The sequence below is a fragment of the Musca autumnalis genome, unplaced genomic scaffold (genome assembly GCF_047663935.1).
Source record: "Musca autumnalis isolate F117 unplaced genomic scaffold, ASM4766393v1 scaffold_1, whole genome shotgun sequence".
Lineage (NCBI taxonomy): Eukaryota > Metazoa > Arthropoda > Insecta > Diptera > Muscidae > Musca > Musca autumnalis.
The window spans coordinates 255075455-255098102 of NW_027411644.1; the positions used below are offsets into that span (position 1 = coordinate 255075455).

The window sequence follows — 22648 nt, forward strand, 5'->3', positions numbered from 1 at the left end:
TATAAAAGTTTGTCTTTATAAATTGTTTCTACCGATTTCTTCATAAAAATATTTTTTGGAGCTCTGAGCCTCGATTTTCATCAAATTTCAAGATCCTAATACAAATTTTTGCACAATATTTGTTGGCAATCAACACTAACGGCATTTATTTATAATTATAAATAGTTTTTTGTTAAAGTTTACCACATCTAACGAAGGATTTGTGTAAGTTCTTAGGGTGGTTCTATCCTGGTGAACCATTAAAAAATGCTAATATTTTGACATTTTTTCATAAAGCGAGTAAAAAGTACCGTTATAACGCATATGTGAAACATGTTAGGTATTGAAAATATCGGCTACTATATACTCTACTTGTCCACAAAATTATAATTTACAATTCCTCTCCTTTCGTCAGATAAAACGGTATTTGTAGACAAATATTGGCTGGTTCTATTCAGATGAACCGGAGTGTATACACTTTGATACGACCAAAAATGTGCCTCATTGAAATAAAGGCCTGCGTATATAAGCTGCCTTGCCTGCCTTGCTTCATTTCTGACATATTAAAAATAAAAGAATAAAGAAGGCCGAGCAAATTTCGAACTGGGTTGCCCTTTTCTTTTTTATTCTTTTATCAGAAGTGAGCAAAGCAGGCAAGGCAGCTTATGTACGCAGGCCTTCAGGCCGCAACTTTTCTAATGCGCCTCGTATTTCACTGACATGCGAAATGTAAACAAAACACATTTGTCGGCAATTTTGGATTCTAAATAAATAGGAGTAGGAAATCTACGATAGTATCGATTTTATCGATATTTTGAAACGAAAATATCGAAAAAATCGAATAGGGCCGATATCGATAGTTTGCCAGCTCTATATTGATTATGTTTACCCAATACATCCTATATTATATCTATATAAACAATATCTTGTTCATTATACGTTTTGTAAAATCAATAACCCACACTCTCATTTATAACACTCAGTTGTTGTCGTTTAATACAAAATAAATAAATAAAATAGAAAAAACTTTCTGGGCGAATTAAACCAGGCTCGAAAGATGAAAACACAAAGTGCTTCTACGACCTCTTGTTCTTGGGAAGTCAGCTGGGAAGTAGTTTTAAAATATTCTCTTCTACATTGAACTTGGATTTGTCAATAGCAAACTATTCTTATAGAAATCGCGTGAATATGTTTGGTTGATGTCCGGATGTGCTGCCAAAGCAGTCAAAAATCCCTCTCAACAATACTTCTTATAAGTCTGTACGCAGATATAGAAGCTCTTGACCTAACATCTGCTCAAGCTGGTAAGACCCCATTATTCTAGGCATTCGTACTCTGATAAGTCTTGTTTCTCCCCTGAGCTACTGTCAGTTTCAGGAACGCCCAGGAGTTGTTCTTTACCGCCATACCAGATGATACCAGAACAGCAACCCGTTCTTTCTGCACTGTTTTGGGAATAGTACCTGGTAATAGTTTTCCATGCCAGTGCACGCAAATAGCCTTGTTTTGGGGTGTCTTAACTCTTCCTTGAAGTTGTTGCGAGTATTTTTCACGGTTTATTCTCCGGAATTAACGGATAAAGCTTCTAAAGATCTTATATTTGTTGGGGTCCTCTCCGAGAGCTTATACTGTAGATAAAATGATACGACTAACGTTCCTATAGGACCCTATAAAGGGGTCCAGCAGCAATGACAATTTCATGGTTAGGAGTTCTTGTTGAAGCCGCGCTTGATTATTTTCGGGACAGATGGTTCTTCAAATTCAACGAAGCGTTTAGCATCAAAAGAAGATGTAGACCTCATTGAAAATCTATTGAAATACGAAAACATAGACAGAAAAAGGAAATAACAAAATGATAAATCACCTGTGGTATCTTCATAAAAAAGTCACATTAACTCAGGCTCGAGTTCACCACAGATTACAACCAAGTAGTCGGCTGTACTAATTAGTCAACTGTACCCAGATAGGCTATAATTTCTCCCTAAGGCGTACGTAGTCACGTCAATCGGGACACTGGCTTTCTATGTCGAATTCAGTAATACTTACGCATTTTGTTTTTGAACATAAAATTAACAGAATGGCCTTTAAGTTAATGCATAATATGGGTGAATAGCTTTAACCGTTCCGTTGGGTCGCCGAGAGAAACGAGATTTTCATAACTTCGAGGCCCCAGTAGCACGTGTTAACTTATTCCAATGGGTCTCAATTGGCAATCTTATTCTTAAATCTATCTAAAATCTAATCTAAGTAAACAGTTTAGGCGGCACCCCCGCCTTAAAAAAAATTCGACATCGATTTCTTCCCTTTGAGTTAAAACCAGTCTAAAGCTTCAAATTACGACAAAGAAAATATTGAATTTACATAAAATTATTGATATTTTATCAAATTTTATATTTTTTGCATAGTTTAACAATGAAAATTAGTATTACAATATCATATACTCTACACCACACTGTCGTAAGAGGTATCAATTACATAATATTCTGCTAAAAATCTACGTTAAATGGCCAACAGTCTTAATTTAGGACACTTTAAAGATGTTTTGACGTTTTTTTCTAACATTAATTGTAAATTTTACGACTTTTATGACGATTTTCGCCCAAAAACTGTTAGCATATTTTGCATATTTTTTGCATATTCTGCATATTTTTTGCATATTTTGCATATTTTTTGCATATTTTGCATATTTTTTTTTGCATATTTTGCATATTTTTTTTGCATATTTTGCATATTTTTGATATGACCCCAAATATCGAAAAATTTACCCTTAAAACGCCTAGATCCAAAATTTGAGTCCAATCGGATAAGAAATAAAAAACATGCAAAAATCCGATGTCTACTAATAATGTATAAAAAAATATTGCAGCATATCCTTAACCTAAATCACAGAACCGTATAAACTTAAATGATTGCAACAGAATATTGCAATTTAGTATTGTCTTTGTCCTCTTTGGTGTTATGGACTTATATATTCTCTCTTGAATACGTAAACTTTCAAGAGTATATCTTTTATTTTCTCTTTGTTCTCCGTCCAGTATTTTGACATTTGAGAAATTAGCGTTGTGTCACAACATATTAAATAATTTCTAATTTCTAATTTCTCAAATGTCAAAATACTGGACAGAGAACAAAGAGAAAATAAAAGATATACTCTTGAAAGTTTACGTATTCAAGAGAGAATATATAAGTCCATTAACACCAAAGAGGACAAAGACAATACTAAATTGCAATATTCTGTTGCAATCATTTAAGTTTATACTGTTCTGTGATTTAGGTTAAGGATATGCTGCAATATTTTTTTTTTATACATTATTAGTAATTATTTTTTAAATTATACAAAATCTGTGTTGTGAAGTCCCGTTTTTAATATAATAAGAATAATAATTATTTGAAATGCTATAAAAACTAATTGTAAGTAAATTAAACCAATGATCAAAAAGCTGTATAAAAAAATATTGTATTTTTGTCAGTAGGATTTTCTAATAAAAACTCCTGAAGAAGTTGGAAAGTCGCCAACGAAACGTTGAGTAGATAATGAAATAAATTAGTTTTATTTATTCCATCACATAACTGACCAAATCAGCCCAGTGAAAACCACTTTATATTAACTTTGTTTAGTTTTATTACGAATTTATTTAACAATTAAACTAATACATATGTAACCAGGTTTTTAGCAACCATTTTGTTAAAATCTGGTGCATCAAAATTTCTAGCATTTGACAGTGAATAACTGAGTGAGTGAGTAAAAACAAAATTTTAGTCAGTAGAGTGTCTGTAATCGATACAATGGAAAACATTTCGCAATTTTATACTTTGATTTTTTGACTTTCGCGCCGCTAGATCAATGGTTTCGCCAGTGTGCATCGCATTCTGTCCTGGGTAACCAAACTTTGGCACGACATCTCATTTGGATTTCCTAGGCTGGGATCAGACTTAGGCTAATGTCGTCCTAAGCATCACTGAGCTTAACCATGCGTTTTTCGTCCATGCATTTGGTGACCCAGTAACAACGATGCACCTAGCTGGAGTCGAAATGAGGCACATGAAAATCTACACTTCTAGAAACATGTTTTGTTCGGTCAACTTTTCCTCCTCGTCATTAGCCAGAGCAACCATCAGATTGTCTTTAAGGACTTTGTTGAAGGGTAGTTTTAGGGTTGAAAAGTTGTGTTGTGCTTTAATTTCATCTCCTTAGCGGGCCTCATGTTTTGTGACAGACAACGTTCTTGCTTGGAGGTATACTTACGATCGTCGTTTGTAGACAACTTTAGTATAAGTGACTTGTCCCCCTGTACCATTTCGTGTACCATTTGCAGCATTCTTGGCTATTTTGCCTATAATAAACTTTCATTTTTGGTACAGGACTTTTCGAACGTTGGACGGACTTGACCATCCTTCGTGGCTGACAGAGTCATTGTTTTTTAGTATGTTGCTAAACTGTTTCCAGTGCTAACTGCATTTAGTCTACCAACTCCTGGCTAGATGCTTAGAAAAATTGCCAAAGATCAACCGAAGGTTTTTTGTGGTTTGATTTTTATACCCTCAGTCTTTAGGCTAACGATCAAAATGTGCCTCTTGGAAATAATGGTTTTAGACCCAAGTATGTTTGACGAAATTCGTTCCAGTCAATTTGGAGTCGATTTAGCAATGTCCGTCCGTCCGTCTATCTGGCTGTAGCGCACGATAACTATCGAACGGATCAATCGATTCGGTCTAAATTTGGTTTTTGTAATATTTTATACAAATTTAGTTTAAGATCAAATATGAGCAATATCGGTCCACTCCTTCATCGTTATATTTCTGCGAGTTCGAATATTGACTATATCGGTCCATTCTTTATGTTACCTGTTCGAAGATCTTTTGGAAATGTATACCTATGTTACTCCTTGTGGTTCTGTTAACAGCGATATTATGGGGTTCGTCGGCAAGTCCATGGTTCCTTACATATTGGTCCCAAAACACTAAGTTATATGGTGACCAACTGAAATGATTGGAGGGCGCGCTGACTATTTAAAAGAAATGACTCCCGCTTCTAAAGTGGACTACTTTTTAACTTTAATCCAAATGTATTTTTGTCGGCAAGTTCATACGTCCAAAAAGGGTCACAAAATCCGAAAACCCCCTAATACACAATTATTGGGGAAAAGGATTTCGGTTGTGTAGACGGTATTCACAGGCTGGCGGTATAACTCTATCGGCAAAGCCGATTGCTATTTTTTTACTTGTTTTTTTTTTCAGTTTGCAGGGTCTCCAGTTTCTCATTCATATTTGTGTATACATGTGCAAAAAATGTAAGTTAATTTACAATGGACAATTGTGAAAATATTTTTTTCCTGGTAATAACGAAAAACAAGCCTAAAGCTACAATGGTAATACCCTCAACAGGTATTGTTGAGGGTATATAGTCTGTTTTTCCATGCGCGTGCCCCTCAACTTAATAACTTGTAGTTGTGATTTAAAATACACATACAAATGCAAATTTAAATGTGAGGCGTGAATGGCGGTGTTATTATCACATTAGCCGAACAACTATAGAATATACATCCTGCCAACAGCTACAATGAATGTTTTTCTAATTTTCAAAAGCTCTCTAAGACGACAACCAGATACAGATGACATTGGTTTCTGTTGTTTCAGTTGCAGCAAATCTAACTAGCCAAACTATTCCCAAAGAGGTGACAAATCCCATATGTGTATGCAAACATACTGACATATTTTTTGTGTGCAATTCATTGTTTTTGTTTTGGTAGAATGTGTACAAACCTCTAGGGTGTATGCCAGCTAGAAGGAATGTCATTCGTAGCTAATTTTAATATAATTAAAGTGGCTCAAACTGAATTTCACTTAAGTGTTAGTGTGTATGTGTGTGTGATTGTACGAACAGCTCCTAACTTTGGGGGCTACACTAATTCCCATTCACAAATGTTCTTATAGTTTGTATGAGTGTGTGTAGGTGTTTTCCCAAAAGCAATTTTGAAATAGAATGTGAGTTTGTTTTTTTTTTCTTCTACCATGGGAGAATAAGAAAAGAGGGGTTGAGCAATTTTCCATTGTTTCATTAAACAAAGTGTTTGGCATTTAAGAATGAACTGCAACTATGAACGATTGTTGTTTGCTTGCGAAATGTTTATAGATAGGGGAGAGAATTGAAACTAATTAACATTTTTTATGTTTTGCATTTTAATCTTTATGGAACATAGTTGTCGTATACAAAACAAAATAAAAAACTGTAAAATGGTTCAACATGCAGGGGGCTCGATATTGTACCCAAGTAAATGTCATGTGGTATTTATGCAGTTATACTAAAAAGCTGCTTCCTAGGTGTATAACATATTGACTGAAAAATGTAGCCTTTCAAGGTCATTGGTATTCGGTTTTTATCCGGGTTTTGTAATTACTTAAAGTTTTGTTCTCCATGCAGTAGATTAGTATTGTAAAGACTTTGTAGTTGGTACCTGAATTCGATTGCAATATATGATCCAGGTAATTGTTTTAATTGTAAACGATTTACTATGTGGTTGCATTTATATAAACAAGTATCCTCAGCCTGTGTGAATTGAAACTAATTTTTTTGTCTAAAAATATCTATTTAGGGTGTTTTCAGAATGTTGTACCCTCTTTTGACGTATCAACTTGCAGACAAAAATATGAATTAGAGTAAAGCTCATAAGTATTGCGCGCAAGGTACCTGAAGAAATGGACCAACAGAGTTCATTGTTAAAATGTGTCATATGTTTGAAGTCATTCCTTTCGCTAGATATTGCCACCACCAGTCATTTCAGTTGGTCACTGTATAATTTAGACCTTTGGGCCATTATATCAGGAAGAATGGACTTGTCCACCAAAACTCTATGTCGTAAACAGGGGTACCTCCGAAAAAATTTCCAAAGGATCGTTGAACAAACTTCACTTAAACAAAGAGGTGGACCCATATGGACTATTTTTGAACTTCAACTAAGTTTCGACAAAATATTACGATATCCAAAGTTTGGACCAAATCGGTTGCTAGGTTTAGCGAATATTTTTTAACTTTAGTAGTGGAGGTAGCATTAGGGGTGAACCGATAAGTACCATCTTCAAAATTTATCTAAGATTTGCAGAAATATTACAATATGCAAATTTTGAAACAATCCCTAATGCAGATTGAAAGTTGTCGTGCGTACCGGCCACTACATATGCTAGCCGTAGACGTTTTTTAACGTTTCGGACCATTTTCTTAGGACTTGCCTCTTAAGAAACTTGTCTTTATGGGGGTTAGGGATACGTAAAACTGATTTTTTGAATTAACCGTAAAATTTATTAAAGTCGTAGTCGACAATTGACTGTGCGAAAACCAGATAATCGCTTATTCTTAATCGACTTTCGGATGACAGAGTCAACTATTATTAGTAGTCAACCATTATTCATAGTCTTTTATTATTCATAGTCGACTGTTAATCGTGGTCGACTATTATTTGTATTTGGCTATTGGTTGTGCTAAAACCGCGTAATCGACGGTACGTTTTTATACATATAACCATCACGGGCCGCGTCAACAAAAATGGCGATTATTTTCGATTATAGTCGGTTTTTGGCGGTTAATGATTGATCGAAAGTCGAATTTTTAGAATACTCTCAAATAAATGACTTACCCAAAATCGTGTTTTAAGTTTTTCACTGCGTATCCCTAATGGGGGTAACGAATATAAGTTGTTCCAAAAAAAAAAAAGCCTTAATCTAGGCTTTTTCAAACCTTTGTGTGGGAGGTACCCGAAGGAGTGGACCGATATTAGAAATAATACAATGCGTAAAGTATGGACCAAAAGTTAATTCGTTAGAAAGTTGTTAGGCGTTCCAGCCAGCCAGCCAGTCGGATGGAAATTGCTAAATCGACTCCAAATATTCTGAAACAGATTTCGTTCAAACATATTAAACCTCATTATTTCGATGAGGTATACCCTCGATAGTCAAACGCTCAGTATCGATGAACTCCTTCGACTACTTCTCACGTAAGTCCGTACTTCCTGAGATATAAAAAGAAGCTTTAAACCCCCTGCTGGCATCAACTCAAATGACTTCTCACATCGTAAAATTTCTTCCAAACGTACCTCAAGTTCCAATAAAGACCTTATATTGGAAGACATCCTCGGGTATCTCCCTCACAAAAGTTCAACATTTTTGCTTGGGTGCAGTTGAAGGGAAAGTACTTATTGTGGCTTGTTTACACCGACATTATATTTGTCGTTGGCAAGTTCATGCTACCTAACACAAGGGTCCAAAAGTTTTAAGAAGGAGTGATTGACATTGGTCCTACCTTTGCGCATCGTAATATTTCTTTCACACTTGAATCATGTTCAATCGGTCCACTTGTTTCACAACAGTTAACCCTCACGGACCCTATTTCGATTTTTATCGGTGGTAAGTCCATACAGACAGAGATAATTAACCTCAAGCCGTAAAAAATCGACGGCCACCAACTGTAGCTTTTAAAGTGAGCGAGACTTTGTCCAATATTAGTACATCGTAACAGTTCTCCCAAACTTATGTCAAATTCGAAGATGGACTATGTCGGTCTATTTCTTCAGGTACCACAATTTTTCACAATTTCTTTAAAAATGTATGTTTTTAATTCCGTTTCGCTTAAGTACAAAATTATTATTTATACCCTAGAAAGACGGCAGAGTTAATTTGCATTAAAAAAATCCTTAATTTGAATTAACTTTTTACCCTGACAGACGACAGTTTCGGCATTTATGAAACAGCTGTTTGTGTTGTTTGTTTGTTTGTACCCAGCAGACCATTTCATAAAGTTTTACAAAAGTTCGCCAAAATATGCGGAACAAATATACTTTCTACCATTAACATTTTCATCACGATAACTCAAAAATAAATTTAATTTATTCGCTATATTTTTGCTTCATTTTAATATTTAAAAAAATTTCGCAAAACTGTAAATAAACATTTGAAGAAGATATTATTTTCGAATAGAATTGGTATAGTGGGTAATGAAATGCTTGTGAAAATAAAAATTTTAAAAAAAGATTTGATAGAAGGCGCGAAAAACGATGAGCTGCTACACTATTCGCGAAAGACCACTTCTTTTTTGAAAGAAACGCGAAAATTCCTGATTTGCTTTCCTTTTTTATTTTCTTAAACATGGAAATTTGACAAAAGACATTTGATTTTCAACAGCATTGCCATATTGAAATGGCTAAATTCATTATAAATTCAATTTGATTTTGTGCATTTTGTCCTGTCCTAAGGGACCTCTGCTTGTGGAGCAAGAAACTGTTCACCGCGATTGCTGGCAAGTCGTTATTTACCCGGACGTTAGCTCAGCCTTTGGGGCCGCAGTTCTTGCTGGTGAACGAGCTTCTCAGCAGAGTGGACAAAAAAACATTTTCTATTGCCAGTTTGGATAAACATACAAAAGGTTATGGCAACAATGTCGTGCGAGAATGTAAACGGACTTGATTATTGGTTATGATTAGTTTCATGGCGCTGGTTAGTTGTTAAAAGCGCCGGAGAAATCCCACCCCACCATGGTATTCCCATTCTCCGAATCATATTGGAATACCCCTACTTTACACCACCTGTTTTCGTCTAAGTCTTCTTACCTTTGAATTCTCTTAGTTAGCCATTATGAAAAATCACAAAATTTCAATAAACATTACAATAGGTTTTATTTAATTCCATTTTCATTTACAAGAAAACATATCATTCTTATTTGAATCCTTTCCTTTTACGTTATAGAAACTTAATATTTGCAAGGAAAAAACTATTAATAACTCAATATTTAAAATGTACATTCAAGCAATTAGGTTCATGCCTCTTCTTCTTCTCTCTTTCAGGCGAGAACAGCAAGTGGAAATAATTTGGCGGCTTTCCAAATGAGATGTTAAGCATGGAATCGGCTACTCCGCAGGGCAAGTATGCGTAAGTTAAGGTATTCGTTAGGTAAGTATCAGTCAGGTAAGTATTCGTAAGTAAGTAGTTAGCATTTAATTATATTCCAGGTGTAAATGTATGTAGAATTAATTGTCTTGTTTTATTTTGTTTCAGAAAGGACAACAACTGCAGATGAAACTCCCACTCTGAGCTTCGAGATTACCACTGACGTCCCTATAACCCTAGTCTGAGCTCAAACACGAGTACAAGGATTATCTACCCAATAAGCTGCTAAAGGTAGGAACATGCAAAAAAACTAAACAATTGTTACCCTTTTCTCACTAATATTTTCCTTCTTTTTTATCTTTTTATGCTACCCGGAATGTAACTATGAGCTGGTCATACATCTGTCTGTCTGTCTGAGTGGAGCAGTATAAGTGTGAGTGCGGGAATTATACCAAAAGGCAAGCCGGGCTGGACATGCCATGCATTCTGCGCCTCCCACGACGGATTGGATGGGTGTTGGGTGTGGTACCAGGAGTTGCGGCTGCTTGTTTCAATATTGTTAATTTAGTTTTAGTCTGGGTTAACTTTGTTTAATGTTTAGTTGCGTTCGCTTTAATTTAGCTTAGTCCTTTTATTTGTGTATGTAAAATCTCAGTTTTGATATTGTATTACTTAATTTATTTTATCTCTTTTTTTTAGGATTTAAGTGTTTTAATTTTCTTTTCAGGAACCTTTTTTATCTTTTTTCTCTTTTCTTTTCAGGATTTACGTATTTTAACCCTTTCTTTCTTTTCAGGAATTTTAATATTTTTTTTTATTCTATTCTCTTTTCAGGTTTAAAGTTTCTTTTTTTTTTGTTCCAATAATTTTAGTCTTAAGTATATTTATTTAGCTGTAGGTTTTTTATGTGTTTACTTTATATTCAATAAAAGTTTCAATCAAGCATATCACTGTTGTTTTATCTTTTTTTTTTTTTTTGCCTGGTGACCACACATCCAATCTTCTTCAGGGCTCAAATCAAAAAGGAAAGATTTTCTTATCTCTATCCAGGAAATTCCTCCTTTTTTAGAAACTTTTTCTCTCCCTCTTTGTTTCCCCCTTTTGACATTTTTGCCAATTTATCTGGAAACAGCTGTTGCTGATGACCTGAATATTTGCTCTTCTTCTTATTATTATAACGCTTAACCCTTTAATGTGCGCACACCACAAACCCCACTATCCTGCCGATGTCCTTATCAAAGGATAGGAGGGAAAAAGGTGCGATAACAAAAGGCGAAAAGTGGAGTGATATTCTAAATTGGATTGGACATTTTTAACAAAAAAAATCAAGGTTTTGCATCCCTATTAGTTCGTGGTTTGACATCCCTAAAATCGAATTAAAACATCATGATTTACTTATCTCGGTGTAAACCTATCATAACCTAGATGAAATAATATATGCGATTTAAAAAAAATCAACCCGTGTGAACTGCACTTATTTCCCAATTGGCGTAAATTGACATCAATTCATGTTGACTACTAGCGTCCCCCTATTAGAAGAAGCATTATAGTACGCGTAATTTTCTCGTTCGGCCGGTCGTGTGTAAATTGGAAATAAAGAACTAAACGTAAATAAGAAAAAAAGTAAAACGAAAATCTAGTGAAAGTGTTTAAATAATAAAAATAAAAGCTTTTTTAATGCGGGTATTGGAAAAAAGTACTTAATTAATTAATACAAAAGTGCAAAAGAATTATGAATGAATGCCTCGGGTGTGTGTGTGTATTGGTGCGCGTCGCTAAGGGGAAAAAAATCAATGGAGACATCAATATGAATGACTGTCTGTGGCCTTGAAAAAAATTGCTGCGAAATTAAGTGTAAACAAAAAAAAAAAATGAATTAGTCTGAAATATGGCCATCGTTTGTTACTACGGTCTGCTGGAATGTGTAAATACTGTGAAATACCTTTTCTTCAACGATATGTATGGATGTGTTTCCTTTCATTCCTGTTTCCTGTGCCGTACCACCTATGGCACCAAGCAAACATTGATTATGTATTGAACGCAAGAGGAACATGGAATTTCAGGTATGTCTTTATAATAGAATACATACAAATGTCGGATACTACATAGTTTAAGGAACCAGTCTATGGTACATTCTACAGTAGAGTTATATTTATGCATGCAAATGCTCGAAGAAAAAAATTTCACTTCATACAATATTGTAAACATAAAAATCCATATTGGGGCGGTATACTCTACACATCCTATTAAAACTGTCTATCTAGTTCGAACTAGATCGCCATCACTCTATTCCATCAACTTGCCATCATTTTCATTGTTTATATTACATATTTGTTTTTATATTATATATTACATTTGCCTATACTATATTATTTTCATTGTTTATATAACGACGAAGATGTTATCTGTGAACATTTTGACTAAAACAACCCATGAAATACATACACCAATCTGTGAAGTGTTCAATATGCCAAGTCCTTCACAAGATCGGGTACATATAATACATTTGATCCGTTTTCATTATTATGATTTGAGTTCATTTGTATTTCCAATCACAATAATGGTTCTGACGACAAACATAATAATCCGGTGGGCCATTGGCCAGCACTGTATAGGCCTTGAAGCCTACCTTTTGCCTTTTTTTCCTAGCATATTGTGTTGATAAAGTGTTATCTAGATTCATCCTAGCAAGATGGCAGGTTTCGTTTATACCTGTTTACAGACTCGTGTTTTCTGATGTCATAAGAAAAATCGATTGCGTTTATTATAGCCAACATACATTTCAGCAAGTATATAAGGAAGGTTTTTTTGTGGAATCATTTCTTAATCCTGAAGTTCTGAGTATAATTAACTGACAGGAAGTTGCAGAAGTAATGTGGTTCCCTAAGGGAAAACATGTTTATATATGGTTTTGGAATTAGCAGACAGTGTCATCTTGTGAATCAATATTATTTCATCATCCATACAATACAAATGTGAAACCAATTTGACTGATTATTTGCATTTAAGCAACAAAGACTAATCAGTAAAATAGTGTTTTGAAGATGGTAAGCTATGGGCGAAAATTGTTGGCTTACATATCTTTACGAAAAATACGTAAAATTTATGATTTTAGCTCGTCCACTAATATGAACTCTAAGGATAAGATTGCATCAACACCTATCTCAGAAAATGTCTCTCTGGCATCTTTGACATTTGCTACTCCCGCCGATGAATATACTCGACGCTTAATTCCCAAAAAAAGGATCTAGTTTAGATTGCCATTTTGGATCTTGCAAGTACTTATCGAGGAGTGTGTATCTCTTAACAACAAAGGCATATGATTTGGGAAAAGTCCTGACGGACCTAATAATTTAATTACAATGGGTTCTTAAATATGCAAGGATAACAAAAAGTTATCTCTTACTGGTTCACTAATGACTCCTTATTGAGCGTTGCAGGGAAAATGAAACCCTCATACCATCAAATACCAATATATTGCCTCATTGGTTTAAAATAGCCTAAATGGAAGCATAAACTGTAAATCCACCCAGGTATATGCAGCAAGTATGTTGCGCTGTGAGTTCTTTCGCCTTGAGTGTATTCTATTAGTCACTGTAATTGCTGTTGTATAAATCACAAAAACAAATATTTGATCACTTTACATCTTCATCCATGCTATAAAAAAAATTGAGCACAAAATGGTAAAGTAGTGTAGTAAGATGGTGTGCAACAAAATCTTGCCGTATCTATTATAAAAAGTGTATGAAATTAGCCACATTTTCATATGAAATGTTTTCTACTCCCGAGTCTATTGTTTGTCTGAAAAAAAATGTGCAAAAGGGTTTGAATGAATTCGTGTTTTTACCCATCTAGAAGCAAATTTGCTGATTATATGCTGTTGGCGTTGAAAAAAAAAAGGTTTGTATTTATCAATTTTATATCTTTCCTTTTACCACTAATTTATTTCCAGTGATTATTTTGAGGTGTTTCTCTACGCTCGTCGGTACCACGCGAACAAATAGCGATATATCTATGAAACTTTGTAGAAATATGTCTCGTATATTTGTCTTAAGAAATTCGGTAACTATAGGGGGGAAATTGTACTAACCCTTGATCCACGAATTTTTATTGGACTTCCCTCCACGTAGGTTTCCCAATAAGACTAAATATTTGTGGATAATCCCACCGAACGGCAAAGCCAAACAAACAAAGGCTGTGGAAAAATGTTATGCCTATTTCTTCGCTTCTCTACCACCGGTGTATCACCAACGGGATCTCCAACTTTAGTCAGAATGTCGGATACGTTGTGCTTTCAAACACATCCATGTGTGTTTGATCCTGTCTTCCCTGTTTACAGACTCCAACGACATAAATCGATGAATGACAGATCCGCGACCTTGTGTACAACAATTCCCTGCCTTGTGTCACTAGTTTCAAATGGGTATAGGTGTACATATGTTACATAGGTGCATATATATTTTATATAAATATATATGTATAATGTGTTATATATGTATACCAAGAAGGGAAATGCACCAATGGTCAACGACAGTCACAAAGTGACAGCTCAAGAATCGTAATCAAAAGTTTGAGTCGCCTAACATGGGATGCTTCTCTTCGTAGTCTGACTTTACATTTCTGACTTCTGTTGCTGGCTTCCGAAGACTGGTCACCTCTGATGAGAAAGCAAGTATGTTCAAGGCAAAGCATTTTGCCAATGAGATCGTGAAGTAAACGCATATATTGGAATTTGCGATTTTTGATTGCTACTTCGGGGAGATTTCCTTTCACACTAGGTTTCTATTCGGGCTTAAAAACTCTACTAATTATGTGGATGATAACTGTCGATGGCTTTTTGATTCGTTTCCAGCAAAACTGGTTATCCTGCTTGGCTCTTACTGCTTGAGGTCGCGAGTATGGTATACACCCAGAGACTTTCCCTTCAAATCCTCTAATTCATATAGGCAGTTACCTACAGCGCGTACTACTCGGCATTTGACAAATTTTTTACTCAACTTCGCATTAATGTTTTTACTAAAATCGCTAAGTTGGTGGTTTCGATGGTAAATCTCTTGACCCGGAACAAACTTAACTTTTCGTGACCGTATGTTATATTTCTTTGCTCTGGAATTGTGGCTTCTCTCTAAATTTTTCCTAACCTCGTTTCTAATTAACTCCAACTTCGAATCTTTGGCCAAAGCATTAAATTCTGGGTCATTCATGCTTTCGAGCTGTTTAGCCAATCTATACACACTTCCATGTGTAATCATATTGCTGCCAAATAATGCAAAATATGGAGTCATCCCTATTGAAGTGTGAACCGCGGATCGGAGAGCACACTCTATAGCGGATAGGTTTTGATCCCAATCTCGCTGATCCTCTTTCAGATAAGACCTGATTGCTGCCAGTATGGACTGATTTACGCGCTCTGACTGATTGGCCTGTGGGGAATACAATCCAGTTTTGAAGTGTTTAACCCCATATGCCTCTAAGAACGCCGTAAAGTCTTTCCCTACAAACTGTTGGCCGTTATCTGACGTCAAGATTTCAGGGACTCCAAATTTATGGAAAACTTCGTCCATTAAAAATTTAATTACACTTTTGGAGTTGGCTTTAGCTAAGGGTTTCAGCAAAACGAACTTCGTGACGTGATCCAGCACAATGAATATAAACGAATTATTCGCTTTTGATCTCACATACGGGCCCAAGAAGTCTACGTAGATCTTCTGGAAGGGTCTTCCAAATGGTATATTTGTATTCATTGGCTGCTGCATATTCTGATAATTGGCCTTAGACTCTTTGCAGATAGTGCAATTTCTCACGAATTCCCTCACTTGCACACTCATGCTTGGCCAGTAATATAACTGCTTGAGGCGCTTCAGCGTTTTATGGAAACCACCATGAGCTGCTGTTGGGGAATTGTGAGCTAGTTCTATGGCCTTTGACGTCAAAGTCGCCGGAACCCAGAGCTTCCAGACAAAGTCTTCCTGAGGTATATCCACCGTAACCGGAATCGTTCTCTTGTAGATATAACCATCTTTGACCATCAAATCTGGAAGGCAGTCTTGGTTCTGCTCGATTGTCTGGATTTTCGCCACATACTCATCATTTTTAAAGTCCCCAGCCCCTAGGTCTACTAGACATTCCATCTGCTCCTCAAGTTCTTCTAAATTATATCGAGAGAGAACATCCGGTACCACATTTTGAGTTCCTCGACGGTGTTCGATTTCAAATGAATGGCTTTGCAGAAGAAGACTCCACCTAGCTAATCGCCCACTTAGCTCTTTATTCGTCATTAGCCATTTCAGAGACGAGTGGTCAGTGATGACAGTAAACGGCATGAGTTCTATATAAGGCCGGAACTTCTTTATTGCCATCACGACGGCTAGGCACTCTCGCTCTGTTACCGAATAGTTTTTCTGGGCTGGAGTCAACTTCTGCGACATGTATGCCACCGGATGCTCTCCTCCCTCTTCGTCTTTTTGGAAGAGAACTCCGCCAATTCCCAGATCCGAGGCATCGCACTGCACGTAAAAGTGTCTTTGGAAATCTGGATGCTGTAACACTGGGCTATGTGTCAGGGCATGTTTCAGCTTTTCAAATGCTGCCTTAGCTTCGTCTCCAAATTCGAACGACCGCCCTTTTTTGAGTGTAGAGAATATTGGTGCCGCTAGAGTTGCATAGTCCGCAATAAATCGGCGGTACCAGCCTGTCATCCCTGTAAACCTTCTGACCTGTCGAGCATTTTTAGGGTAACTGCAGTTAAGAATGGCCGACACCTTCTCTGGGTCCACTTTTAATTGGCCTCCGCCCACAATATACCCTAGGTACCTCAATTCTCTGAAGCAAAACTTCGATTTTCCCACGTTAATAGTCAAATTAGCTCTTTTCAAAAGGCCAGCCACTTCTCGCAGAAGGCTTAGGTGAGTCTCGAGATCAGGCGCCACTATGAGCAGATCGTCCAAGTAAACGAATACTCTCTCACGGAGGTGCCCTGGAATGACCTTATCCATCAACCGACATAACCTTTGGGCCGCATTACACAGCCCAAAAGGCATGACGGTATAATGATATAAGGGCCTTCCAGGGACAGTAAACGCCGTCTTCTCTCGACTTTTCATCTCAAGCGGGATTTGCCAGAAAGCATCCTTTAAATCCACGCTTGAGATGAAATGAGTATCCCCCAGCCTACTGAGCAGACCCTCGATATTTGGGAGCGGATAGGCATCCTTAACAGTCAGGGCATTGAGCTTCCTAGCGTCCAGGCATAGCCTGTTCTTAGTGCCCTTGCGCACCAAGGTAACAGGACTATTCCATGGACTCTGGCTTGGCTCAATGACCTTCATGTCAAGCATTCTATCCAGCTCCGCAAACATCAGGGCCTGAACAGCGGGCGAAACTGGGTAGTGCCTTTGCTTTACCGGCTCTGCATCTGCCGTGTCAATATAGTGGGTCTCTAAACTGGTTTTGCCCAATCCCAACTCAACGAATGAGGGAAACTGTGCGATTACCTCCTCTAATCGCTGTTTATCCCCCTCAGAAAGCGTGTGCATTGTTGGATCAACGGCCTCCGCCCCCATTTCGTCTTCCATTGACAAGCATTCGATGGCAGCTAACATCCTAAATGACCTCATGAAGTCAACTCCCAGATAGAGTGCTCTGCTCAAGGTTGGAACTATAAAGAATTCTACTTCTTTCTCTATTTTATTTAACCTGATGTTAGTGCGAATTCTTCCTACAACTTGGTGGGAGGTGCCATCGGCAGTCTTAATCAGGGATCGATAGCGATATATTGGAATATTGGCACGTTCTGCCAGTTCGACTCCTCCTCTCCCTAGACAAGTGACAGTGGCCCCACTATCCAAAAGCCCTTCAACCTCTTCAGAACCGATTTCTATCCGTGCATACAATCGTGTATCCTTTCCTTCATATAACTTCGCCTCTGCGATCTGGTGCCTTGTCTTCTTTCTATCTCTAAACCTCTTTCTAGCTCTCTCAATTCTCTTAATCCTACCTAAATTAGCGTTCTTCCTCGCTGTGCTTATTCCTACCAATTCATTTCCCTTAAACCTATTTACTAATGTATTGAAATTCATGGTTATTAATTCATCTACTTCAGTATTCTCAACATCTAACCTATCTTCTATTACTTCATGATCTCTACTGTCTAAATCTTTCATGCCAATTCCATTAAAAATCTTTTCCCTAGCCGCCTCATATTCCCGCAGACGGACAGGCCAGGGTTTAATTTTCTTAAATCTAGCTGCAAAATCTTCATTCTCCTCTACACTATCTCTATTCCTTTCAAGAATCCTAATTCCTAGTCCCTTCTGCTCCTCAGGTTCGCTAACGGGGATTCGGCTGAGCCGGACGTGCTATCCCCTTCGCCGTACCGGTCTGCTGGTTTCCCTGGCATCTTGGACAGTTTGGCTTTGCTACTTTTTCCAACCCACAGCCGTAGCAAAACAAGTTGCGAGTGGCAGACGGGCAATTCATGAACCCGTGCCCTTTCTCCCGGCAGTTCCAGCATAGGTAATTTGATTGCCTCGATATTGCATCCACTTCCCATTCCTCGGGAGCTCCATATTCGAGGGAGTGAACTCGAGGAACATATTGCTGTCTGTTGATCTGAGTGGCCTGGCGCTGATACCCCAATAGTTGCTCGGCCTTCCGGCATTCTTCTCTGAAATGTTGCAAACCGTATATCTTTACCGGGAAAATCAAAGATGCCATACTGGGCTTCAGGTTGTTTTTCATCATGTCGATGAACATGCGCTCCTCCATCGGCTCCCTCTGCTGGTGGCGCAATTGCAGCATCGCATTGTAATAGTCCTCGAACACCTCTTGTGACCCCTGCCGACGATCCATCATTTTTCGCTGCACATCAAAATCGCTTTCAAATTTCCTAAATTGTGCCAAAAACGACTGTTTGAGAGCTTGGAAACTGTTCAATCGTCCTAATCGACGTTGCATCCAGTACCAACCTTCCGCAGCCCCCTCCAACAGTTGCGGGAATTTCACTAAAACCTCCTCGTCGCTACACCCATAATCTTCCTTCAGCTGCTCCAAACGAAAAATGAAGTCTTCGGCTGTTATTGACTTAGCAGACCCATCAAACTTCAACTTCCATTTATCAATATAATTTCGCCCAACGCCATACCCTGCATACGCTGTAGGTGGCACTTGCTGCGGTGGGCCGTTATTTGTCGGCGGCTGCTCCCACTGGGTCCAACTTGTTGGATAGGGCTGTGATGGTGGATATTGTTGTGGCTGTGGTTGCGGAATTTGCTGTGGTGGATTATATTGCTGTGGCGGCCGAATTGGTTGTGGCTGCGGTGGAGGATATCGCTGTGGTGGCGAAATTTGTTGTGGCTGTTGTGGAGGATACTGTGGCGGCTGCGATGGAGGAAATTGTGGCGCCTGAGGTGGAGGAATTTGTGGAAGAGAACTTTGTGGGTTTGGTTGCCCATTTTCCTGGGACCATTGTTCGGCGCTTTGGGATGCCGAATCGGTCTGTCCTCCTTGATTGGCCTTGTTTCCAGTTTGGGTAGGGCGACTGGTATTCTGTGCGGAGTCTGTATCTGCCAAGGTCTTTTGCACCAGCTGCGGCACTAGTATGGTTAACTTCTCATTCAATAGCTTTATTAGTTCCCCTTGCCCTACCTTAACTGCCGAATTGATAACCTCTCGTAATAGAGGGTCCACTGCGGATTCCTCGTCCCGCTCTAGAGGTACCCGACTTCTCTGCTCACGCGCCGCTTGCCGAATGTTCTGCGCTGTAATGCTGCTAAAATCGGGGCTTTCCGGCGTAGCTCCCCCCACTGACGAGACCGACCCGTGTTCTGATTGGGCTGGGCTTGACGTTGCCGACGCCAGACCTCCTCCCCCCACCATCGTGGTATTTGCGCCTAATGCTGTTGCTGCCGTGGTTGCAATCCCGGCACTATCCGTTGTTACCGTGGTCATATTCGTAGCCATGCTGGAACCGTTTGGGACACTATCATCTACTTCATACGACTTGGCTCGAGTTTTCATCCCTCTACTCTAACTCCGAAATCACGAACCTATCTCTGCACCCTCGATAACGACAACCAGGTTTACTGTCAAGAATATCAACACAGCACAAACGCGTATTATGAAAGAAAATATATGTTATAATTACAAACTGACGTTTTTAAAACTCCCTTAATTGCATACGAGTTCCAAATCCCTTACAAAACAAAAATTTTCCTCGAAGTCGATCTCCGCTACTAATTATATAAAAAAAAACAAAATCTTTTTCTCTATTATAGCTGAATTATATCGGATACCAACACAATTATCGATACTAAAGGCTTCGAAAACTTAGACTTACACAGGTGGTTTAACTAACTAATCAAAAAAACCATATCATGTCCTAAAAAACATGCACACGGAAAAATGCGTATATTGTAAAAACACTCACTCGGCCTCCAACCAGTAAATGTTCCAATTTCTTTCTTTTATCTTCACGACTTGTTGCCAAAATAAAAAAAATGAGATTCGGGACTGATTTGTTCCCTAGCGGACAAAACTCGAGGGCAACTGGATCACTCTTTTTGAGTGAACCCAGGACTCCCTTGTCTGGTAGCCTGAAACGATAGTACTTTAGCCGGACAGACAGGTCATCAAATCAGTTTGGGCTATTTACACTAGTTACAGAAACTATCCGTATATTCTCCTTACTTTCAGACTCGTCGCTACCGATCTGTTACTTTAACACAGAGGTATGCAAATCGGGACTTACAACTCTTCATGAAAAGAAAAACATTGCCATCCCAACCCCATCCTACCCCTCTGAGGTCGAACACCCCGCCCTCGGTTGTGACTCCTCACAAATCCACCCACCGGGCCTTGAGTGTCCAAACACCCAGGACGTAGGACAGCGTAAGGAGTGGCATTAAAAAAAACAGAAGTAGGACACCTGATTACTCAGGCCCCATGTTGCGGGCGCCATTTTTGTCCTGTCCTAAGGGACCTCTGCTTGTGGAGCAAGAAACTGTTCACCGCGATTGCTGGCAAGTCGTTATTTACCCGGACGTTAGCTCAGCCTTTGGGGCCGCAGTTCTTGCTGGTGAACGAGCTTCTCAGCAGAGTGGACAAAAAAAACATTTTCTATTGCCAGTTTGGATAAACATACAAAAGGTTATGGCAACAATGTCGTGCGAGAATGTAAACGGACTTGATTATTGGTTATGATTAGTTTCATGGCGCTGGTTAGTTGTTAAAAGCGCCGGAGAAATCCCACCCCACCATGGTATTCCCATTCTCCGAATCATATTGGAATACCCCTACTTTACACCACCTGTTTTCGTCTAAGTCTTCTTACCTTTGAATTCTCTTAGTTAGCCATTATGAAAAATCACAAAATTTCAATAAACATTACAATAGGTTTTATTTAATTCCATTTTCATTTACAAGAAAACATATCATTCTTATTTGAATCCTTTCCTTTTACGTTATAGAAACTTAATATTTGCAAGGAAAAAACTATTAATAACTCAATATTTAAAATGTACATTCAAGCAATTAGGTTCATGCCTCTTCTTCTTCTCTCTTTCAGGCGAGAACAGCAAGTGGAAATAATTTGGCGGCTTTCCAAATGAGATGTTAAGCATGGAATCGGCTACTCCGCAGGGCAAGTATGCGTAAGTTAAGGTATTCGTTAGGTAAGTATCAGTCAGGTAAGTATTCGTAAGTAAGTAGTTAGCATTTAATTATATTCCAGGTGTAAATGTATGTAGAATTAATTGTCTTGTTTTATTTTGTTTCAGAAAGGACAACAACTGCAGATGAAACTCCCACTCTGAGCTTCGAGATTACCACTGACGTCCCTATAACCCTAGTCTGAGCTCAAACACGAGTACAAGGATTATCTACCCAATAAGCTGCTAAAGGTAGGAACATGCAAAAAAACTAAACAATTGTTACCCTTTTCTCACTAATATTTTCCTTCTTTTTTATCTTTTTATGCTACCCGGAATGTAACTATGAGCTGGTCATACATCTGTCTGTCTGTCTGAGTGGAGCAGTATAAGTGTGAGTGCGGGAATTATACCAAAAGGCAAGCCGGGCTGGACATGCCATGCATTCTGCGCCTCCCACGACGGATTGGATGGGTGTTGGGTGTGGTACCAGGAGTTGCGGCTGCTTGTTTCAATATTGTTAATTTAGTTTTAGTCTGGGTTAACTTTGTTTAATGTTTAGTTGCGTTCGCTTTAATTTAGCTTAGTCCTTTTATTTGTGTATGTAAAATCTCAGTTTTGATATTGTATTACTTAATTTATTTTATCTCTTTTTTTTAGGATTTAAGTGTTTTAATTTTCTTTTCAGGAACCTTTTTTATCTTTTTTCTCTTTTCTTTTCAGGATTTACGTATTTTAACCCTTTCTTTCTTTTCAGGAATTTTAATATTTTTTTTTATTCTATTCTCTTTTCAGGTTTAAAGTTTCTTTTTTTTTTGTTCCAATAATTTTAGTCTTAAGTATATTTATTTAGCTGTAGGTTTTTTATGTGTTTACTTTATATTCAATAAAAGTTTCAATCAAGCATATCACTGTTGTTTTATCTTTTTTTTTTTTTTTTGCCTGGTGACCACACATCCAATCTTCTTCAGGGCTCAAATCAAAAAGGAAAGATTTTCTTATCTCTATCCAGGAAATTCCTCCTTTTTTAGAAACTTTTTCTCTCCCTCTTTGTTTCCCCCTTTTGACATTTTTGCCAATTTATCTGGAAACAGCTGTTGCTGATGACCTGAATATTTGCTCTTCTTCTTATTATTATAACGCTTAACCCT

At 37.8% G+C, this 22648-nt stretch overlaps 1 long non-coding RNA gene across 1 annotated transcript; it reads left to right on the top strand.

Moving 5' to 3' along the window:
* The first annotated feature begins 11362 nt into the window (after nt 1-11362).
* On the top strand, nt 11363-22403 carry LOC141389367 (uncharacterized). Its single transcript, XR_012409028.1, has 2 exons — nt 11363-11915; nt 21416-22403. It is a non-coding gene; the product is annotated as an uncharacterized lncRNA (long non-coding RNA).
* The last annotated feature ends 245 nt before the right edge of the window (nt 22404-22648 follow it).